Consider the following 22,360-nt stretch of genomic DNA (forward strand, 5'->3'; position numbering starts at 1 on the left):
ACTGTACATTACTGTATCTTACCATGCTATACATGACTGTAACTAGAGATGACCTGTAACCACTAGCTTACCTTACCACCAGGGGTGCACTTGCAGGAGACACTGGATATCTGTCCCAGACAGGTATATAAGGACAGGTCTCAGGCAAGTGTGGCATTCGAGAGCTGTGTAATAAAGGTGCAGGGCCTGAGTGATCTTGACTTCAGTATGTGCCTCGTGTAAATCTGTACTGCAAGGACAGGACTTTACAGTGGTGACAAGTTACGGGAATACAGAATCCACAGAATGGCGACCAACGGCTCAGATGAAAAATACAATGCTGGAGATAATTGGGAGGACTTTATAGAAAGGCTCCAGCAAAGCTTCGTAACCAAAGACTGGTTAGGCGATGATAAGGCAGACAAGAGAAGAGCCCATCTCTTGACCTGCTGTGGCTCGAAAACATACGCCTTAGTGAAGGACCTGCTGGCACCCAAGAAACCAGCAAGCAAGTCGTTTGAAGAGTTGAGCACACTGGTAAGAGACCACCTGAAGCCAGCGAGCAGCCTACACATGGCCTGACACAGGTTCTACAACTGCAGATGCTGTGTGGGCCAGAGCATACCCGACTTTGTGGCGGAATTTCGGAGGTTGGCTAGCTTATGTGAGTTCTCCGATGAACTAAGTAGAAAAGTACTGAGATACTTTTTTATTGAGGGAATAGGCCATGCAGGCATATTCCGAAAGTTCATAGAGACCAAGAACTTGACCCTAGAGGCAGCAGCACTGGTTGCACAGACATTCTTGACAGGAGAAGAAGAAACGAGGTTTATCTACACTGCGGGTACGACAACTAACGAAACATTGGAACAAGGGGTTCACAGCGTGAAACAAGCTGCTACCCCCACACACAGACAAAGGCAGGAGAGCAGGCCCTCAACAGCAGGCAGTGGCGCCAGAAGCCATCAAGGGCCACACGACCGTTCACACCTCATCAACCCACAATGCGAGCAATCAACTACAAACTGAGAGAAGCTCAAGAGAGATCAGCCAGACGCAGCTCATCCTTTGGAAACAATGGAAGTGGTCTGTGCTGGAGATGTGGGGGATGGCATTCATCAAGGGGGTGTCAATTTCAGCATGCTGTTTGCAGAAACTGCGACTATACAGGGCATCTGGCCCGCATGTGCAGAAAAACAGCAGCTCGGCTGGTATATGAATCGGAAGGGTCGGAAAGCGGACCAGAAGATGGTGGGTACAGTACCGGGACACCGAGGTACAGCAGGTCAACACGATCAATGGCCACTGCTCTTACAACAAGACGCCTCCAATAATGTTGAGGGTCCTACTCAACAGGATACCCGTCAAAATGGAGCTGGATACGGGAGCGAGTCAGTTTCTCATGAGCGCTCAACAATTTGAACAGCTGTGGCCGCACAAAAGAGACAGACCAAAGCTCACAAGGGTCGACACCAAACTAAGGACCTATACCAAAGAAATTGTCCCAGTCCTTGGCAGCACCATGCTCTCAGTCACACACAAAGGAACAGGGAACCGACTTCCCCTGTGGATTGTCTCCGGAGATCTCCCAGCACTGCTGGGGAGAAGCTGGCTGGCAAAACTAAACTGGAAATGGGATGATGTTCACGCCATATCGTCAGAGGAACGGACCTCCTGCTCAACAGTTCTAAGTCGATTTGAACATCTCTTTCAGCCAGGTGTGGGCACCTTCAAAGGGGCTAAAGTCAAAATCTACATCACACAGGATGCTAGACCGGTCCATCACAAGGCCAGAGCTGTGCCCTATGTGATGAGGGAAAAGATTGAACATGAACTGAACAGGCTTCTGCGGGAAGGCATTATCTCACCCGTGGAATTTAGCAACTGGGCAAGTCCCATCGTCCCAGTCATGAAGCCTGATGGATCCGTACGAATCTGTGGGGACTACAAATCTACCATAAACAGAGTCTCCCTACAGGACCAATACCCGCTGCCACATTGGCTGGAGGAAAACTTTTCTCAAAACTAGATCTCACATCTGTGTATATGATGCAAGAATTGACCGACGAGTGCAAGCTACTCACCACCATCAACATACATCGAGGCCTTTTCATGTACAATCGATGCCCATTCGGCATCAGGTTGGCAGCTGCTATATTCCAGCGCAACAGGGAGTCTGCTCAAGTCCATCCCGGGGACGGTTGTATTTCAAGACGACATACTTATCACGGGCAGGGACATCGACTCCCATCTCTGCAATTTGGAGGAAGTACTAAAGCGGTTGGATCGGGTAGGCCTAAGAATTAAGAAATCCAAGTACCTGTTTCTCACGCCCAAGGTTGAATTTTTGGGCAGAAGGATTGCCGCTGATGGAATCCGCCCAACAGAGTCCAAAACTGAAGCAATTCGCCTGGCACCCAGGTCCCAAAATGTCTCAGAACTGCATGCCTTTCTCGGGCTACTCAATTACTTTGGGAACTTTATGCAGAATTTAAGCACGCTGCTGGAGCCTCTCCACGTGCTACTCAGAAAAAGGTGTGATTGGTTTTGGGGGGACGCCCAGGAACGCGCCTTCAATAAGGCACGCAACCTTATATGTTCCAACAATGTTTTGGCTTTTTTGAATCCAGGTAAAAAGCTAGTTCTTACATGTGATGCGTCAGCGTATGGGGTCGGGTGCATTTTACAACATGTCAATAGTGTGGGTAAATTACAACCCATAGTTTATGCCTCCAGGTCACTTTCGCGGGCGGAGCGCAGATACGGAATGGTGGAGAAGGAGGCGCTCGCATGCGTGTACAGTGTCAAAAAGATGCACCAATACCTTTTCGGGGCCAAGTTCGCGTTAGAAACCGACCACAAGCCCCTCACATCCCTACTATCTGAGATCAAGGCAATAAACGGCAACGCCTCGGCGCGCATTCAACGGTGGGCACTCATGCTGGCGTCTTACGATTACACCATAAGGCACAGACCAGGCACAGACAACTGTGCCAACGCGCTTAGCAGGCTAACCCTGGCGACCACGGAAGGGTCTGATGAACAGGACTGTGAGATAGTCATGGCAATCAATGCCTTTGAGTCCACAGGTTCACCCATGACGGCTCGCCAAATCAGAGCCTGGACGACCAGCGACCCCACGTTATCCCTAGTAAAAAGATGTGTCCTAACTGGTGACTGGGCAGAGGCTCGCGATGCCTGCCCCGAGGAGATCAAACCTTTCCATAGGCGCATGCATGAGCTGTCACTACAAGCAGACTGCCTGATGTGGGGCAGCCGAGTAGTTATGCCTCTGCGAGGCAGAGAGGCATTTGTCCGGGAGCTCCACCGCGAGCACCCGGGGATCGTTCTCATGAAGGCCATAACCAGATCCCACGTCTGGTGGCCTGGCATTGACGCGGACTTGGAGCTCTGCATCCGATGGTGCACCATTTGTGCCCAACTCAGTAATGCCCCCAGGGAGGCCCCCCTGAGCCCCTGGCCCACCAAACCGTGGTCGCGGGTGCACGTAGACTACGCGGGCCCATTCATGGGCAAAATGTTCCTCGTAGTTGTAGATGCATTTTCAAAGTGGATTGAATGCACCAATTTAAACTCGAGCACCACCTCCACCACTGTGGAGAGCCTTGGAACCATGTTCGCAATGCATGGCATTCCTGACATATTGGTCAGTGATAATGGTCCGTGCTTCATCAGCGCAGAATTCCAAGATTTTATGAGTGACCACGGCATAAATCACGTTAGGACGGCAGCATTCAAGCCGGCCTCCAACGGCCAGGCGGAGCAAGCAGTGCAGATCATCAAACAAGGCATGCTCAAAATCCAAGGTCCCACGCTGCAGGGCCGCCTGTCGCGACTGCTGCTGGCATACAGATCTCGTCCGCATTCATTGACTGGGATCCCCCCGCGCAACTATTGATGAAACGAACCTTAAAGACAAGGTTCTCATTAATCCTCCCAGACATGCATGAAATTGATGAGGCAAAGCGCCGTAAGCTAACCGAGTACCATGACCGAAATTCGAGGGGGAGGTGGAATGAGATAGGAGACAAAGTGTTTGTGCTAAACTATGGCAGGGGACAAAATGGCTTGCAGGGACAGTAACAGGCAAGGAAGGAAACAGGCTACAGGTGGTACAAATGGACAATGGACAAACCTGCCAGAGGCATGTAGATCAAGTCAAAAGTAGATTTACCAACAACACTGCTGAACCAGAAGCAGACTACAACGGGGAACTCACACCACACCTGGTGGACAGACAGAGGGAACAACCTGAGGAAAGGGCAGTCTCAACAGACAGCCCAGGCGAGATACAAGCAATCATACTGAACAAAACAGACAGCCCAGGCGAGATACCAGCAATCACAGCGAAAGAACAACAGGCACCAAGGCAAACAACTGAACCACAACTAAGATGCTCCACACGAGAGCGTAGACCACCTGAGAGACTGAACCTATAAAGAAAATAAGACCTTGTGGGAGGGTGATGTCATGTATCTCACATTACTGTACATTACTGTATCTTACCATGCTATACATGACTGTAACTAGAGATGACCTGTAACCACTAGCTTACCTTACCACCAGGGGTGCACTTGTAGGAGACACTGGATACCTGTCCCAGACAGGTATATAAGGACAGGTCTCAGGCAAGTATGGCATTCGAGAGCTGTGTAATAAAGGTGCAGGTCCTGAGTGACCTTGACTTTAGTATGTGCCTCGTGTGAATCTGTACTACAGGGACAGGACTTTACAGCGTCAATCATAAAGCTCGGGCAGTGCAGTATATGATGAGGCAGAAGATCGAAATTGAACTGGACAGACTCCAGTATGAAGGGATCATATCACCGGTCGACTTTAATGAATGGGCCAACCCCATTGTTCCTGTACTGAAAAATGATGGCACAGTCAGAATCTGTGGAGACTACAAGGCTACGATCAACAGGGTTTCGAAACAAAATTTAGTACCCGTTACCGAAGGCTGATGACTTGTTTGCGACGCTAGCCGGGGGGACGCCGTTCACAAAACTGGACTTGACGTCAGCCTATATGATGCAGGAGTTGGTCGAGACGTCGAAGAGACTTACGTGCATTAACACGCACAAAGGACTGTTTATTTACCACAGGTGCCCGTTTGGAATTCGCTCGGCTGCAGCAATATTCCAGAGGAATATGGAAAGTCTACTGAAGTCCATTCCCAGAACCGTTGTGTTCCAAGATGATATCCTGATCACCGGTCATGACTCCAAGGAACATCTGAACAACCTGGAAGAGGTTCTACTGCGTTTGAACAGAGTGGAACTCAGACTTAAATGCCCAAAGTGTGTCTTCATGGCACTGGAGGTCGAATTCCTTGGGAGGAAAATCAGTGCTGATGGCATCAGACCTACTGACGTGAAAACCAAAGCCATCAAGAATGCACCCAAGCTGCAGAACGTGACGGAGCTGCGTTCGTTCCTGGGTCTACTCAACTACTTTGATAACTTCCTACCTAAATTGAGCAACTTACTTGAACCACTGCACGTGCTATTGAGAAAAGCCAACAACTGGGTGTGGGGCACATTGCAAGGCAGAGCTTTCGAGAAAGCCATCAATCTGCTTTGTTCGAACAAGCTGCTGGCACATTATGACCATGTAAACGTTTAGTTTTGGCCTGTGACGCATCATCATATGGAATTGGTTGCATGTTACAACAAGCCAATGATTCAAACTGTCGCGTGTGCGTACGCTTGTTTAAAACAGAAACAGCCTACAGTATGGTAGAAAAAGAAGCTTTAATGTGTGTGTACGGTGTTAAAAAGATGTATTAATACCTGTTCAGTCTGAGGTTCGAATTAGAGACCGATCATTTTTTTCACTCAGAGGGTGGTGAACCTGTGGAATTCTCTACCACAGAAGGCTGTTGCGACCAAGTCACTGAATATATTTAAGAGGGAGATAGATAAGATTTCTAGAAACAAAAGACATCAAGGGATATGGGAAAAAGCAGGAATATGGTGTTGAGATAGAGGATCAGCCATGATCATATTGAATGGCGATGCAGACTCGAAGGACCGAATGGCCTACTACTGCTCCTATTTTCTATGTTTCTATGGCTGTGTAACTATCTCATAAATAAATCTGAACACTTAGTCTTAGTCTTAACTGAATGGCCTGACAATGTGGTATTTACAGTCTTTTTAGAATTGACAAGACAATCGGTCTCCAGTGTGATATACCACAGGTAAGGGATAATTGTAAGTCTTGTAGCACAGTACTTAACATAAGACATGCATAAAGGATACAGAACATAGGAACCTTAGTCAGCCTTTAAAAGTGGTAGTGATGCTATATGAAAGCAAGTTGTTGTTGTGAATGGCATCACAACCTAGCCTGATTGTAACCTCCCTCAACATTTTTATATAACACTTTCCAACAGAGATCACTCGATAGCGATCAAGAACAGCAACCCTGGATGACTTTTCCCTTGTCTAGCCCAAAAGCATTGCTGCCAATAGTGCCATAATCAGCATTGTGGCTGAGACAAACCTACTAAGCAAAATCAGAGGATTGAACCATGCTTGTTTGGTTCAATAGGACACCATGCAGGGCAACTACTGAGGAACCTCACAATTCTTATCCACTATGCCTCCTTCTCAAAGTCTCACTGTAACTCCTTCTCAAAATCTTCCTATGCATGCAACTCCCTTAGATGAAAGGGCAGGCTAAAATCTTCTCCCATAGCTCTACATTGTTGTTATTTAAAGAGAAAGTACTTTTTCCCCCAAAAGCTCTTTCCATTTAAATAGAAGAAAATGATTCACCACGTATTTATTTGAATTAAAGAAAAAATTAGCTCTATTATTGAGCAGGGTCTCTCTCCTGGCAACGGTATCAATCACAAGGAGCCTCCTCATGTGCCCCACATAGGAATTAGTATCTTAAGTTTCAGCTAGAGTTAAAATAGAGGCATGTCTTTCTTAGCTAGATACAAAATTGTTATATCTTAGAGAGCACATATATCACACAGCCTGTAAAGTAGCTGCAGGTTCCGGTGACCCCTGACCTACTGGTCAGGTGACCTGCTCTTTATTAACAGCACTAGCTGCAGTAACACAGGCATCCACAGTGTGGAGCTACAGACATTACACTTCTCCCTCCTTAATGAAGTTATGATAACAAACAATCATCATACATAACTTGCATGGTTATACATAACAAAGGATATGGACTTATTTTGCCTTTTTACAAATCACGCTTAACCACTTGTTTTCTGTTTCGAAAAGGATACCTTGGCTCTCGAACAGAACCTTACAAACATGGTGTCGAATTTAAACTCATTCGAGGCTGATTCTGAGGGAAGTTTTCCTCCAAAGGATGCCCTTGATTTCCATTTGAACTCTCTCTAACTTCAGACTGATTGTTTTCCTGACTCGGACTCAGACTTAAATTCTGACTTTCTCTTGGATGTGTTTCCAGTACATTGGATGTAGGATATGCTACTGGTGTATCAAAACTATCTGATGAGTCAGAAATAATGGAATCACTCTCACCTTCAACTACTTCCATGTCTGTGGGTAAAATATGATCAATGTGAACAAACCTAATCTGTCCATTATCAAACATCCTTACCAACTATGTGCGAGGACCATATATCTTCACCACTCTTCCTGGTAACCACTTTACCCATTTATGGTGACGGTTCTTCACTCTCACCTTCTGATTTAATTTCACACTTCTCTCTTTTCCTCTATCTCTATCATGATTCTCTTTCTGTCTTAATTGTGTCTCTTCTATGCACTGTGCCAAGTTTGGTTTTAACAACGAGAATCTGGTTCGTGGCTGTTGTTTGAGAAACAACTCTGATGGTGTTCTACCAGTAGTTGTGTGAGGAGTATTATGATACGTTATTAGAAAATTACCCAATTTGTGGTCCAATGTCAACTGTCGTTACTTTGGATTTGGATCCAAAATTTGTTTGATGAGGACACTTTTTACAATTTGTACAGTGCGCTCTGCTGCACCATTCGAAGCAGGGTGGTATGGTGGGACCTTGGTATGTTTCACACCATTTTTTCTCGTGAACTGTGCAAATTCTTCTGAACGAAATTGTGGTTCATTATCTGAAACAATTTCTTCTGGGAGGTCAAATGAAGAAAATAATCTTCGCAAAATGTCTAATGTTTTACTTGTTGTTATTTTCCACATTGGAAACACCTCGACCCACTTTGAATGGCTATCAATGACAATGAACAATTGTTGTCCTTCTAGCTCAGCAAAATCGATATTTAGCCTTTGCCACACCCTGGGAGGCCATTTCCATGGCTGTAACGTACTGATAGTGGTTGCTTGCTTACCGATTGACATGTCCTACACTGATTGACAATGTACCCTATATCTTTATCAAGACCTGGCCACCATAAGTAACTGCGTGCAAAACTCTTGGTCAAGCACATTCCCAGGTGCTGGTCATGGAGGTCTCCTAATAATTTGGACCTGAATTTATTTGGTATAATCACTCTTGCACCCCACATGATACAATCTTTATCGACTGATAATTGATTCCTATGAATGAAGAATGGATGAATATCTTTATCTGTTACCTGGTTTGGCCATCCATTTGCAATATAATCATACACCTTTGACATAACTGGGTCACGTTTGGTTGCCCTCCCAATCTCTTCAGCTGTGACTGGCAGTTCATCGATGTATGAAAAATGGAACACCTCTTCCCTATCGGGTGTAACGCATGATGGGGAAGGCAATTTAGACATAGCATCAGCATTACTGTGATCAGCTGATCATCTGTATTCAATATTATATGTATATGCTGACAAAGCCCATCTCTGCATTCGGGCTGCAGCTAATGTTGGAACTAGGAATTTTGGATGGAGGATTGCTGTCAGGGGCTTATGGTCCATAACGAGAGTAAACTTACGACCATACAAGTATTTGTGGAACTTCTTGAACCCAAAAATTTATGCCAAAGCTTCCTTTTCAATTTGTGCATAATTACGCTCACTGGCACTGAGAGTGCGTGAAGCAAAAGCAATTGGACTCTCCTTCGCACTACATAATACATGAGAGATTTCTGCCCCAACTCCATACGGAGAGGCATCACATGCTAGCTTGATCTCCTGAGATACGTCATAGTGTACTAACATGGTGCTCTCTACCAAGTTGCTTTTACACTCCTTGAATGCTGTATCGCATTCTTTTGACCACTTCCAATGGACCTGATTTTTCAATAGGTCATTCAGTGGATGTAATACTGTAGCCAAATTTGGTAGGAACTTCCCATAATAGTTCAAAAGACCCAAAAATGATCGAAGTTCAGTGACATTCTTGGGAGTGGGTGCATTTCTGATTGCATCCAGTTTTTCCTTGGTTGGATGTAAACCATCTTTGTCTACTCTGTGCCCTAAGTACTCCACTGAGTTTTTAAATAACTCAAACTTGCGAGCAGCCACTCATACACTGTGCTTCTCTAGCCATTTGAGGACGTCATTCAATATGCTTTATGCATTTGCCTATTTGGTGCTGAAATTAGTATGTCATCTAACTAACATAGTACCCCTTCAATACCTTGAAAATTCTGGTTCATTAACTCTTGGAATAAGGCATGGGTGGAATACACTCCAAATGGTAGTCTATTAAATTGATATAGGCCTCAATGAGTATTTATAGTCAAGCATGACTTGGACTCCTCATCTAGTTCCAGCTGTAAGTAGGCATTCGTCAGATCCAACTTTGAGAAAATCTGACTCCTTGTTGTGAACAAATCTTCAATATTTGGCAATGTATTGGGGACAGGTTACTTTATAATCACCACACAATCTTACCTCACCATCGGACTTAGGTACAACAACAATGGGTGTAGCCCAATTACATCGATCTGTCTTAGAAATAATGTTCTCAGTCTCTAGTCTTTTGAGTTCCTGCTCAACTTTCTCAGTTGCATATGGTACGGAACATGGCTTGCAATAAACTGATCTAGTGTCCTTCTGTACCCTGACACTCGCCTTGAAGCCTAGGATCAGACTGCCCGTTTCGCATAATTCTTGATTACATCATCCTTGGACGCAAATCTCATTTCGACACGAAAAACTCACTCCAATTCAGCTTCAGTGATCCCAACCAATTTCTTCCTAGTAAGGCAGACTTGTCTCCTGCCACTACTATTAGAGGCAAGCTCTGAACTTGATCTTTGTATCTCACCGGTTCGGTGATACGACCTACCACCGGAATGTTCTCTCCCGAGTTGCCTCGCAGCTCTATCATGGCTTTCTCCAATGGGAAATCCCGCAATTTGTCGTGGTATAGCGACTCTGGTACTACACTCGCGGATGCACCAGTGTTGATTTCCATGGGTATCTTGAATCCTGCAACATCTGTGTGGATTATGATACTTTTCGAATCGCCGTCCGTTAACCTCATGCTCCTGATGACGTTTAATTCTAACATCTCCTCATCCTGTTGTTCTTCCATGCTATGTAGTCTCTGGGGATTTCTACTCATAGCTTTGAAGGCTGGTTTACCCTTCAGTCGGCATGCCTTCACAAGATGCCCAGTTTTTCTGCCTTCACATATGGACAACTTTGAGCAATGTGTTGTCCCAGGCACCGGTAACAGGACGTCAATGCTCTGTTCCCATTTCCAGTTTCTGAGACTTTGGGTCCCCACCGTCTTTTACTTTGAACCTGCGGTTCACCTCGGTTGTTTGATGACTGAAATTAGTATGAAATTCTTGGGAATATTGGTCGGCCATGCTAATCGACCTAGCTGTCTGACAAGGTAAACCAAAAGTCAAGTCAGGCGTTGTCAATAACTTTCTTCTGATCGCATAATTTTTCATCCCACAAACAAAGCGGTCTCACAATTCTCGGTGCTGAAAGTCTCCGAAATTACAGTGAATAGATAGCTTTTTTAATGCTATAATGTACTCACTGATAACTTTCTTCGGCCTTCTGATTTCGTATTCCGAAATGATAACTTTCAGCAAATTCTAATGGAACGGGGCTGTAATGTTGTTCTAGCTTAGTTAGAATCTGTTTCAGCATTATAGCATTTGGCTTGTCAGGCACAAGCAAATTTATCAGAGTTTCATACAACTCGGGCCTGGCCTCAGTTAAGAATATAGCTCTTTTTCGTTCCAACACTGCCTGGTTATTGTCTTCATTACCGGGAATTTCAATGATATTATTTGCAGTGAAAAACATTTCTATCCGATCCACATAAGCTCTGAAACTTTCATGGTCGCATTGAAATTCCCCCACATGCTCTATAACTCCCATAGGGGCAGCAATTTTGACTCTGGCAGTTTCACCAAGTGTGCTCGTAATTTACCTCAGATTTGTAGCTGTTTCCAAAAACAGAGAAGCTCTCAAAGTCTCTCTGGTGGCTGGCTGAATCCTCCACCAACAAAAATTTCAGCTTTGTATTATCCGATTACATCCCATTCCTGTCGCCAATGTCATATTCCAAGGGGTAATGAACCAGATTCCAAGGGGTAATTAAGACAGAAACACTGTCTGTGTGAAGCAGGTAACTAACTGACACTGGATTCCCTTTGATGGCTGGGACAGCATATATAAAATGCTAAAGAATGCAGAATTTTATTAGATAGAATCAGTGACGGATACAGCACAGAAGGAGGCCATTTGGCTCATCGTGCCTGTGCCGGCTCTTTGAAAGAACTAATTAGTCCCACTCCCCTGCTCTTTCCTCATAGTCCTGTAATTGTTTTCCCTTCAAGTATTTATCCAATTCTCTTTTGAAAGTTACTATTAAGTCTGCTTCCACTACCCTTTCAGGCAGTGCATTCCAGATCATAACAACTCGCTGCGTAAAAAACAAGTCCTCATGTCCCCTCTGGTTCTTTTGCCTATCACCTTAAATCTCTGTCCTCTGGTTACTGACCATTCTGCCATTGTAAAGTTTCGCCTTATTTACCCTATCAAAACCATTCATGATTTTGAACTCCCTATCAAATCTTCTCTGAATCTTCTCTGCTCTAAATAGAACAGCCCTAGCTTCTCCAGTCTCCCCACATAACTGAAGTCCCTCATCCCTGGTGCCATCTAGTAAATCTCTTCTGCACCCTCTCTAAGACTTTGACATCTTCCTAAAATGTGGCGTCCAGAGTTGAACACAATGGTGATGTGTAAAGAGAAAGGACTAATTAGCAATCTTGTTGTGCGAGACCCCTTGGGGAAGAGTGACCATAACATGGTAGAATTCTTTATTAGGATGAGAGTGACACAGTTAATTCAGAAACTAGGGTCCTGAACTTAAGGAAAGGTAACTTCGATGGTGTGAGGCATGAATTGGCTAGAATAGACTGGCAAATGATACTTAGAGGGTTGACGGTGGATAGGCAATGGCAAACATTTAAAGATCACATGGATGAACTTCAACAATTATACATCCCTATCTGGAGTAAAAATAAAACGGGGAAGGTGGCTCAACCGTGGCTAACAAGGAAAATTAAGGATAGTGTTAAATCCAGTGAAGAGGTATATAAATTGGCCAGAAAAAGCAGCAAACCTGAGGACTGGGAGAAATTTAGAATTCAGTAGAGGAGGACAAAGGGTTGAATTAAGAGGGGGAAAATAGAGTACGAGAAGAAGCTTGCTGGGAACATAAAAACTGGCCGTAAAAGCTTCCATAGATATGTGAAGAGAAAAAGATTAGTGAAGACAAATCGGATTCAGGTGAATTTATAATGGGGAACAAAGAAATGGTAGACCAATTGAACAAATTCTTTGGTTCTGTCTTCACACAGGAAGACACAAATAACCTTCTGAAAGTACTAGGGGACTGAGGGTCTAGTGAGAAGGAGGAACTGAAGGATATCCTTATTAGGTGGGAAATTGTGTTCGGGAAATTGATGGGATTGAAGGCCGATAAATCCCCGGGGCCTGATAGTCTGCAACCCAGAGTACTTAAGGAAGTGGCCCTAGAAATAGTGGATGCATTGGTGATCATTTTCTAACAGTCTATCGACTCTGGATCAGTTCCTATAGACTGGAGGGTAGCTAATGTAACACCACTTTATAAAAAGGGAGGGAGAAAGAAAGCGGGTAATTATAGACCGGTTAGCCTGTAATGGTTAGTGGTGGGGAAAATGTTGGAATCAATTATTAAGGATGAAATAGCAGCGCATTTGGAAAGCAATGACAGGATCGGTCGAAGTCAGCATGGATTTATGAAGGGGAAATCATGCTTGACAAATCTTCTGGAATTTTTGGCAAATGCAGTATAATGTGGATAAATGTGAGATTATCCATTTTGGGGGCAAAAACGCGAAGACAGAATATTATCTGAATGGTGGCAGATTAGGAAAAGGGGAGGGGCAACGAGACCTGGGTGTCATGGTTCATCAGTCATTGAAAGTTGGCATACAGGTGCAGCAGGCGGTAAAGAAGGCAAATGGTATGTTGGCCTTCATAGCTAGGGGATTTGAATATAGGAGCAGGGAGGTCTTACTGCAGTTGTACAGGGCCTTGGTGAGGCCTCACCTGGAATATTGTGTTCAGTTTTGGTCTCCTAGTCTGAGGAAGGACGTTCTTGCTATTGAGGGAGTGCAGCAAAGGTTCACAAGACTGATTCCAGGGATGGCTGGACTGACATATGAGGAGAGACTGGATCAACTGGGCCTTTATACACTGGAGTTTAGAAGGATGAGAGGGGATCTCATAGAAACATATAAGATTCTGACGGGGCGGGACAGGTTAGATGTGGGAAGAATGTTCCGATGTTGGGGAAGTCCAGAACCAGGGGACACAGTCTTAGGATAAGGGATAGGCCATTTAGGACTGAGATGAGGAGAAACTTCTTCACTCAGAGAGTTGTTAACCTGTGGAATTCCCTGCCGCAGAGAGTTGTTGCTGCCAGTTCATTGGATATATTCAAGAGGGAGTTAGATATGGCCCTTACGGCTAAAGGGATCAAGGGGTATGGAGAGAAAGCAGGAAAGGGTTACTGAGGGAATGATCAGCCATGATCTTATCGAATGGTGGTGCAGGCTCGAAGGGCCGAATGGCCTACTCCTGCACCTATTTTCTATGTTTCTATGTTACTCCAGATGAGGCCGAACCAGTGTTTTATAAAGGGTTAGCATAACTTACTTGCTTTTGTATTCTATGCCTCTATTAATAAAGCCAAGGATCCCATATGCTTTTTAAAACATCCTTCTCAACTTGTCCTGCCACCTTTAAAGATTTTGTACATACACTCCTCGGTCTTTCTGTTCCTGCACCATCTTTAAAATTGCACCATTTAGTTTAGATTGTCTCTCCTCGTTCTTCCTAACAAAATGTATCATGTCACACTTCTTGGATGATGTGGAATCTGTATGGTTAGAGCTGCGGAACACCAAAGGGCAGAAAACGCTAGTGGGAATTGTGTACAGACCACCAAACGGTAGTAGTAAGGTTGGGGACAGCATCAAACAAGAAATTAGAGATGCATGCTAAGGGTACATCAGTTATCATGGGTGACTTTAATCTACATATAGATTTGGCTAACCACACTGGTAGCAATACAGTGAAGGAGGATTTCCTGAAGTGTATTGGAGATGGTTTTCTAGACCAATATGTCGAGGAACCAACAAAAGAACTGGCCATCCTAGACTGGGTGATGTGTAATGAGAAAGGACTAATTAGCAATCTTGTTGTGCGAGGACCCTTGGGAAGAGTGACCATAACATGGAAGAATTCTTTATTAAGATGGAGAGTGACACAGTTAATTCAGAGACTAGGGTCCTGAACTTAGGGAAAGGTAACTTCGACGGTATGAGACGTGAATTGGCGAGAATAGACTGGCGAACGATATTTAAAGGGTTGATGGTGGATAGGCAATGGCAAACATTTAAAGATCACTTGGATCAACTTCAACAATTATACATCCCAGTCTGGAGTAAAAATAAAACGGGGAAGGTGGCTCAACAAGGGAAATTCAGGATAGTGTTAAATGCAAGGAAGTGGCATATACATCGGCCAGAAAAAGCAGCAAACCTGAGGACTGGGAGAAATTTAGAATTCAGCAGAGGAGGACAAAGGGTTTAATTAGGAGGGGGAAAATAGAGTATGAGAGGAAGCTTGCTGGGAACATCAAAACTGACTGCAAAACCTTCTATAGATATGTGAAGAGAAAAAGATTAGTGACGACAAACGTAGGTCCCTTGCAGTCAGAATCAGGTGAATTTATAATGGGGAACAAAGAAATGGCAGACCAATTGAACAAATACTTTGGTTCTGTCTTCACGAGGGAAGACACAAATAACCTTCCGGAAATACTAGGGGACCGAGGGTCTAGTGAGAAGGAGGAACTGAAGGAAATCCTTATTAGTCAGGAAATTGCGTTAGGGAAATTGATGGGATTGAAGGCCGATAAATCCTCAGGGCCTGATAGTCTGCATCCCAGAGTACTTAAGGAAGTGGCCCTAGAAATAGTGGATGCATTGGTGATCATTTTTCAGCAGTCTATCGACTCTGGATCAGTTCCTATGGACTGGAGGGTGGCTAATGTAACACCACTTTTTAAGAAAAGAGGGAGAGAGAAAATGGGGAATTATAGACCGGTTAGCCTGACATCAGTAGTGGGGAAAATTTTGGAATCAATTATTAAAGATGAAATAGCAGCACATTTGGAAAGCAGTGATAGGACCGGTCCAAATCAGCATGGATTTATGAAAGGGAAATCATGCTTGACAAATCTTCTCGAATTTTTTGAGGATGTAACTAGTACAGTGGACAGGGGAGAACCAGTGGATGTGGTGTATTTGGACTTTCAAAAGGCTTTTGACAAGGTCTCACAAAAGAGATTGGTGTGCAAAATCAAAGCACATGATATTGGGGATAATATACTGACATGGATAGAGAACTGGTTGGCAGACAGGAAGCAGAGAGTCGCGATAAACGGGTCCTTTTCAGAATGGCAGGCAGTGACTAGTGGGGTGCCGCAGGGCTTAGTGCTGAGACTCCAGCTATTTACAATATACATCAATGATTTAGCTGAAGAAATTGAGTGTAATATCTCCAAGTTTGCAGGTGACACTAAGCTGGGTGGTGGTGTGAGCTGTGAAGAGGATGCTAAGAGGCTGCATTGTGACTTGGACAGGTTAGGTGAGTAGGCAAATGCATGGCAGATGCAGTATAATGTAGATAAATGTGAGATTATCCACTTTGGGGGCAAAAACACGAAAGCAGAATATTATCTGAATGGCGGCAGATTAGGAAAAGTGGAGGTGCAACGAGACCTGGGTGTCATGGTACATCAGTCATTGAAAGTTGGCATGCAAATACAGCAGGTGGTGAGGAAGGCAAATGGTATGTTGGCCTTCATAGCTAGGGGATTTGAGTATAGGAACAGGGAGGTCTTGCTGCAGTTGTACAGGGCCTTGGTGAGGCCTCACCTGGAATATTGTGTTCCGTTTTGGTCTTCTAATCTGAGGAAGGACGTTGTTGCTATGGAGGGAGTGCAGCGAAGGTTCACCAGACTGATTCCCGGGATTGCAGGACTGACATATGAGGAGAGACTGGATCGACTGGGCCTGTATTCACTGGAGTTTAGAAGATGAGAGGGGATCTCATAGAAACATATAAAATTCTGAAGGTACTGGACAGGTTAGAAGTAGGATGAATGTTCCCGATGTTGGGGAAGTCCAGAACCAGGGGACACAGTCTAAGGATAAGGGGTAAGCCATTTAGGACTGAGATGAGGAGAAACTGCTTCACTCAGAGAATTGTTAACCTATGGAATTCTCTACCGCAGAGAGTTGTTGATGACAGTTCATTAGATATATTCAAGAGGGAGTTAGATATGGCCTTTACAGCTAAAGGGATCAAGGGGTATGGAGAAAAAGCAGGAAAGGGGTACTGAGGTGATGATCAGCAATGATCTTATTGAATGGTGGTGCAGGCTAGATGGGCCGAATGGCCTACTCCTGCATCTATTTTCTATGTTATGTTTCTCTGTATTAAATTTCATCTGCCATGTGTCTGCCTATTTCACAAGACTGTCTATGTCCTTGTGAAGTCTGTTACTATCCTCCTCATTGTTTACTAATTTCTGAGTTTTGTGTCATCTGCAAACTTTGAAATTATGCCCTTTATACTCAAGTCCAGCTCATTAATATACATAAAAAAATAGTCGTGGTTCTAATACTGACCCCTGGGAATCACCACCTTATACTTCCCTCCAGTCTGAAAAACAACCGTTCACCAGTACTCTCCGTTTTCTGTCCCTCAGCTAATTTTGTATCTACGTTGCCAAAGTCCCATTAATCCCATGGGCGTTACTTTTGTTAACAAGTCTTTTATGTGGTACTTTGTCAAACCAGTTACTGTCAGGTGTCAAAAACTAACAATCTATTACAAGTGGAGAACTAACGGAAGCAATTGTTCCTTTGTTTACCAAGGTGAGATGACTAGTTAACACTTTTGTTTCGTTAATTACCTCAAAGGAAGTGGCTTTATGTCAAGACCTATGGTGGATATATCTCAGAGATTAATGTTAGCATTTAGTTCTTGTATTCCATGGAGGCTCACATATTCTATGTATACCATTTCATTCGGAAAACTGTGCACCAAGAAAAGAGAGAAAGATCAGCTGATTCGTCCAAAGAAATTATTACATCCAAGAAAATGTAAGAGGGAGCTTTCTGAAAAGAACATATTATTAATGCCATGTTCTCTCATCTAAGCATTGGACTGTTTAGTATTTTACCTATGTCTTTCAGCCACAGTGTGTTCATTTATTTGTAGATAAATTCAGACAATAGTATACCCTGTTCAAAATAATTTAATGGTGCAAAATATTTTGCTGCCCAAAGTGATCAGAAGCATAATAGGCATTCTACATATTCTCCAGTCAGCAGTTTACCATGATCAGGGCTCAGTATTAGAGCTAAACTAACCCAAACATGTCAAAGAATAAAGGTGCAGGTTTTGGAAAATGAGAGCTGCTTATGGAAACCATTACTAAACCTTTAACCTCTTTTTACACTTCCTTCTCACGCTTTTTCTCTCTTTCCCTCAATGGTCAATATCTAACATGTTGTAAAATTGTTGTGAAGCGCCTTGGGACATTTTACTATGTTAAAGGCACTATATAAATAAAAGTTATTATTGTTATTTACATGAAAAGAAGGTATTAGGAAGAAGCCTGAGTCTGTACAGAGACTTCAGACTGGCCTAAGGGTATCTCTGGAGCTGGACAATCGTGGGAAACCATACTGCAGCCTGGGAAATTTGCAGTTCCAGCCTGCTTTCTCAGGTCAGATGCTTCCGGAGTGGACATCAAGCTGGTTTGAAGTTGCCCCCTTGCTGTTTGCAATCAAGTTACTTCAGGATGCTCTGTGTAACTGATCTCAAAAGGCACAGCCTATTTAAGAGTTGCACTGGTGGCATTAAAATTTACATTTATAAAACATTGCCAATGTCATTTTCTTATATAAAAAAGGAAAGTACTTTGCACAAAAAAGCATTCTTCTGTCACATTCTTTCCTCTTCAAGCAGTAGAAATGGGCTATCTTCTGAGAGGAAGCATCTGGGCTCCTCTCATAATAGCACACAAAAACACCACCTGCACGACCGCAATTACTATGCTGTATTATCAGTTGCTTTTCTGGTTACATTATTAAAAAGTGTCAGGACAAACCAATTCCCTTTCTGTAGTAAGAGCCTTAAAGAATCACAAAGCAGCTATTGTGCTCACAAGCTCCTTTTGTCTGCTTACTGGGTTTATTTTTCTTAATTTACGTTTTCTTCTCTGCACCAGGCAGTAGTTATGATTTGACAAAATGAGCTCAGCTGAGACAGATGCGTGATTCCTACTCGCTATCTTTCTTTTGGAAGTCAAGCACTCAACCATCATCATTATCATCATAGGCAGTCCCTCGAAATCGAGGAAGTGCTGCTTCCACTCTCAAAGTGAGTTCTCAGGTGGCTGTACAGTCCAATGCGGGAATTAGTCTCTGTCACAGGTGGGACAGACCGTGGTTGAAGGAAAGGTTCACTGTAGCTTGCAATCCAGCCTGTGTATTCTGCTCTTTAACCATCACCTGATTTAAAATGCTCAAGGCAGCAGTTCAGAAGTGAGGATTTTGAAGTTATGTGACACTGCCTTGCACATAGCTAAGGAATTCTCTCCCTCACTACATTCTTGCTTACAAGTTTGAGCCTTAGAGGAAGTAATAAATCAGTCTCCAGATACCCTTTGGATTTGGAACCTGATACACAAAAAGGCCTTTGAAGTTTATGGGGTATTTTCAATTAGCAATAACAGCACAAATCACAGCATTTCTGATATTTTCTTTCAAATTTTAATTTTCCCCTCCTCTTTTTAAATCTCTTCAATATTAATTTTCCTAGTTCTATCAAAATTGTCACTTATCAAGTATTTGATTAAAAGAGGGCTTGAGTGCTGTTGTAAATACCAGGACTGATGTGTACAGAATGAACAGATGTCCATTAACAAAGGTGGAAAGAGGAAAGATTGGACCTAGGTATGATTATCAACATAACATCTCCACTGGCTGGATTCATACCTAGCACAAAGGAAAATGGTTGTGATTGTTGTAGGCCAATCATCCCAGCCACAGGACACCGCTACAGGAGTACCTCAGGGCTGTGTCTTGGCCCAATCATCTTCAACTGCTTCATCAATGCCCTTCCCTTCATCATAAGGTCAGAAGTGGGGATGTTCGCTGATGATTGCAATGTTCAGTTCCATTCGCAACTCCTCAGATAATGAAGCAGTCCGTGCCCGCATTCAGTAAGACCTGCACATTCAGACTTGGGCTGATAAATGGCAAGTAACATTCACGCCACACAAGTGCCAGGCAATGACCATCTCCAACAAGAGAAAGTCTAACCACCTCCCCATGACATTCAACGGCATTACCATCGTCAAATCCCCCTCCATCAACATCCTGGGGTCACCATTCACCAGAAACTTAACTGAAACAGCCACATAAATACCGTGACTGCAAGAAAAGGTGAGAGACTGGGTTTTCTGTGGCGAGTGACTCACCTTCTGACTTCCCAAAGCATTTCCACCATCCACAAGGCACAATTCAGGAGTTTGATGGAATACTCTCCACTTGTCTGGATGAGTGCTGCTCCAACAACACTCAACAAGCTCGATACCATTCAGGACAAAGCAGCCCACTTGATTGACCCCATCCATCACTTTAAACATTCACTCCCTCCACCACTGGTGCACCGTGTCTGCAGTGTGTACCATCTACAAGATGCACAGCAGCAACTCGTCAAGGCTTCTCTGACAACACTTAGCAAACCTGCGACCTCTACCACCTAGCTTCTTCATCTTCTTCTTAATCAGTCCCCTGGAGTCGAGTTGACTTGCTTCTACACTAATGAGTTCTAAGGTGACTAATGAGTCCTATGCGGGATCTACAGACTCTGTCATAGGTGGGGCAGGTGGTAGTTGAAAGGATGGGTGGGTGGGGTGCATGGTCTGTCGTACGCTCCTTCCTGTTTGTACTTGGCTTCCGCGTGCTCTGAACGAAGAAACTCAAAGTGTTCGACACGTTTTCGAATGCTTCTCTTCCACTTTGAGCGGTCTTGGGCCAGAGATTCCCAAGAGTCAGCGGGGATGTTACATTTTTCAAGGGGTTTTGAGGGCGTCCTTAATGTATTTTCTCTGCCCTCCTCGGACTTGCTTGCCGTGACGGAGCTCGGTGTAGAGTGCTTGTTTCGGGAGTCTTGTATCAGGCATGCGGACAATGTGGTCCGTCCATTGGAACTGATTGAGCGTGATCAATGCCTCGATGCTGGGGATGTTGGCCTGAGAGAACACTGATGGTTGGTACGCCTATCCTGCCAATGAATTTACAGTATTTTGCGGAGGCAGCTTTTATGGTACTTCTCCAGTGCTTTGAGGTGCCTACTGTACGTTGTCCATGTCTCTGAAGCATATAGAAGGGCGGATACCACTGCTGCTCTGTAGACAATGAGCTTGGTGCCGGATTTGAGATCTTGGTCTTCGAACACCTAGCAGGACAAGGGCAGCAGGCGCATGGGAACACCACCTCCTCCAAGTTCCCCTCCAATTCACATACCATCCTGACTTGGAAATATATCGCCCGTCCTTCATTGTTGCTGGGTCAAAATCCTGGAAGTCCCTACCAGACAGCACTATGGGAGTACCTTCACCACAAGGGTGGAAGCGTTTCAAGAAGGCGTCTCACCATCACCTTCTCAAGGGCAATTAGGGATGGGCAATAAATGCTGGCATCACCAGCGACGCCCACATCGGGTGAATAAAATAAAAATTGAAAACAAGAGCATTTGCTTATAACATGAAACAGGTGTCCCAGTGGGTGAGTTAATGCATTGGACGTATGAGCTTTGATGATTCATTCATGGCATTTCTTCAAATGTGATGGTACTCATAGAACTGAACCTATTTTTATTAGAGCAAAGAAAATTGTGACAGGACATGATGTGGGTCTTCAAAATGATAAAGGAACTGGATAGCGTAGGTATAAATATGTAACTTAAGCTGTGATACCAAGACTAAACGCTATGAGTATAAAATTTCAAACAATGCTACAGAATAGAGCACTTTCCCCCACAAATTGACATGATATGTTGAACAAACTGACAGTAAAAGTGAATAGTGTGTGTCAATTAATTCCTATAAAAAAGTTTAAATAAGTATCTGGCTCCAAATGGAATTGTAGGCTCGAGGAATAAAATCTTCTGCAAAGACAATGGTTTCTGGTGCTGAGTCACAGAACTATCAACTGAGGAATGCAATTGACCAGGCTTCAAAAATGTAGGGTGTAATTTTAATTTTGCTTGATTATCTTGAGAATCAGGAAGATGTGATACAGAACTTTGTCTTTTGGAAGATTTTTTTATTGTTAGTCACTGCTGTTTTCAAAATAAGTTGGGTAGAATCTGTAGTGTAAATTGTTTGTGGAGGGAATGGGCTTTATCCATTTATTTTATTTGCATCAATTTTTTCAGTCCAACGTTGTAGCTCATACTTGGGGTGGGGGACTAGACAGTTCCTGTATGGGTTAGGGGAATATTTTGGGTGATTCTTTCTAGATTTCAAATGGGTCAAACATAGAAAATAGGTGCAGGAGTAGGCCATTCGGCCCTTCGAGCATGCACTGCCATTCAATGAGTTCATGGCTGAACATGCAACCTCAGTTCCCCATTCCTGCTTTCTCGCCATACCCCTTGATCCCCCTAGTAGTAAGGACTACATCTAACTCCTTTTTGAATATATTTAGTGAATTGGCATCAACAACTTTCTGTGGTAGAGAATTCCACAGGTTCACCACTCTCTGGGTGAAGAAGTTTCTCCTCATCTCAGTCCTAAATGGCTTACCCCTTATCCTTAGACTGTGACCCCTGGTTCT

This window comes from Pristiophorus japonicus, chromosome 2 (genome assembly GCF_044704955.1).
Source record: "Pristiophorus japonicus isolate sPriJap1 chromosome 2, sPriJap1.hap1, whole genome shotgun sequence".
Classification (NCBI taxonomy): domain Eukaryota; kingdom Metazoa; phylum Chordata; class Chondrichthyes; family Pristiophoridae; genus Pristiophorus; species Pristiophorus japonicus.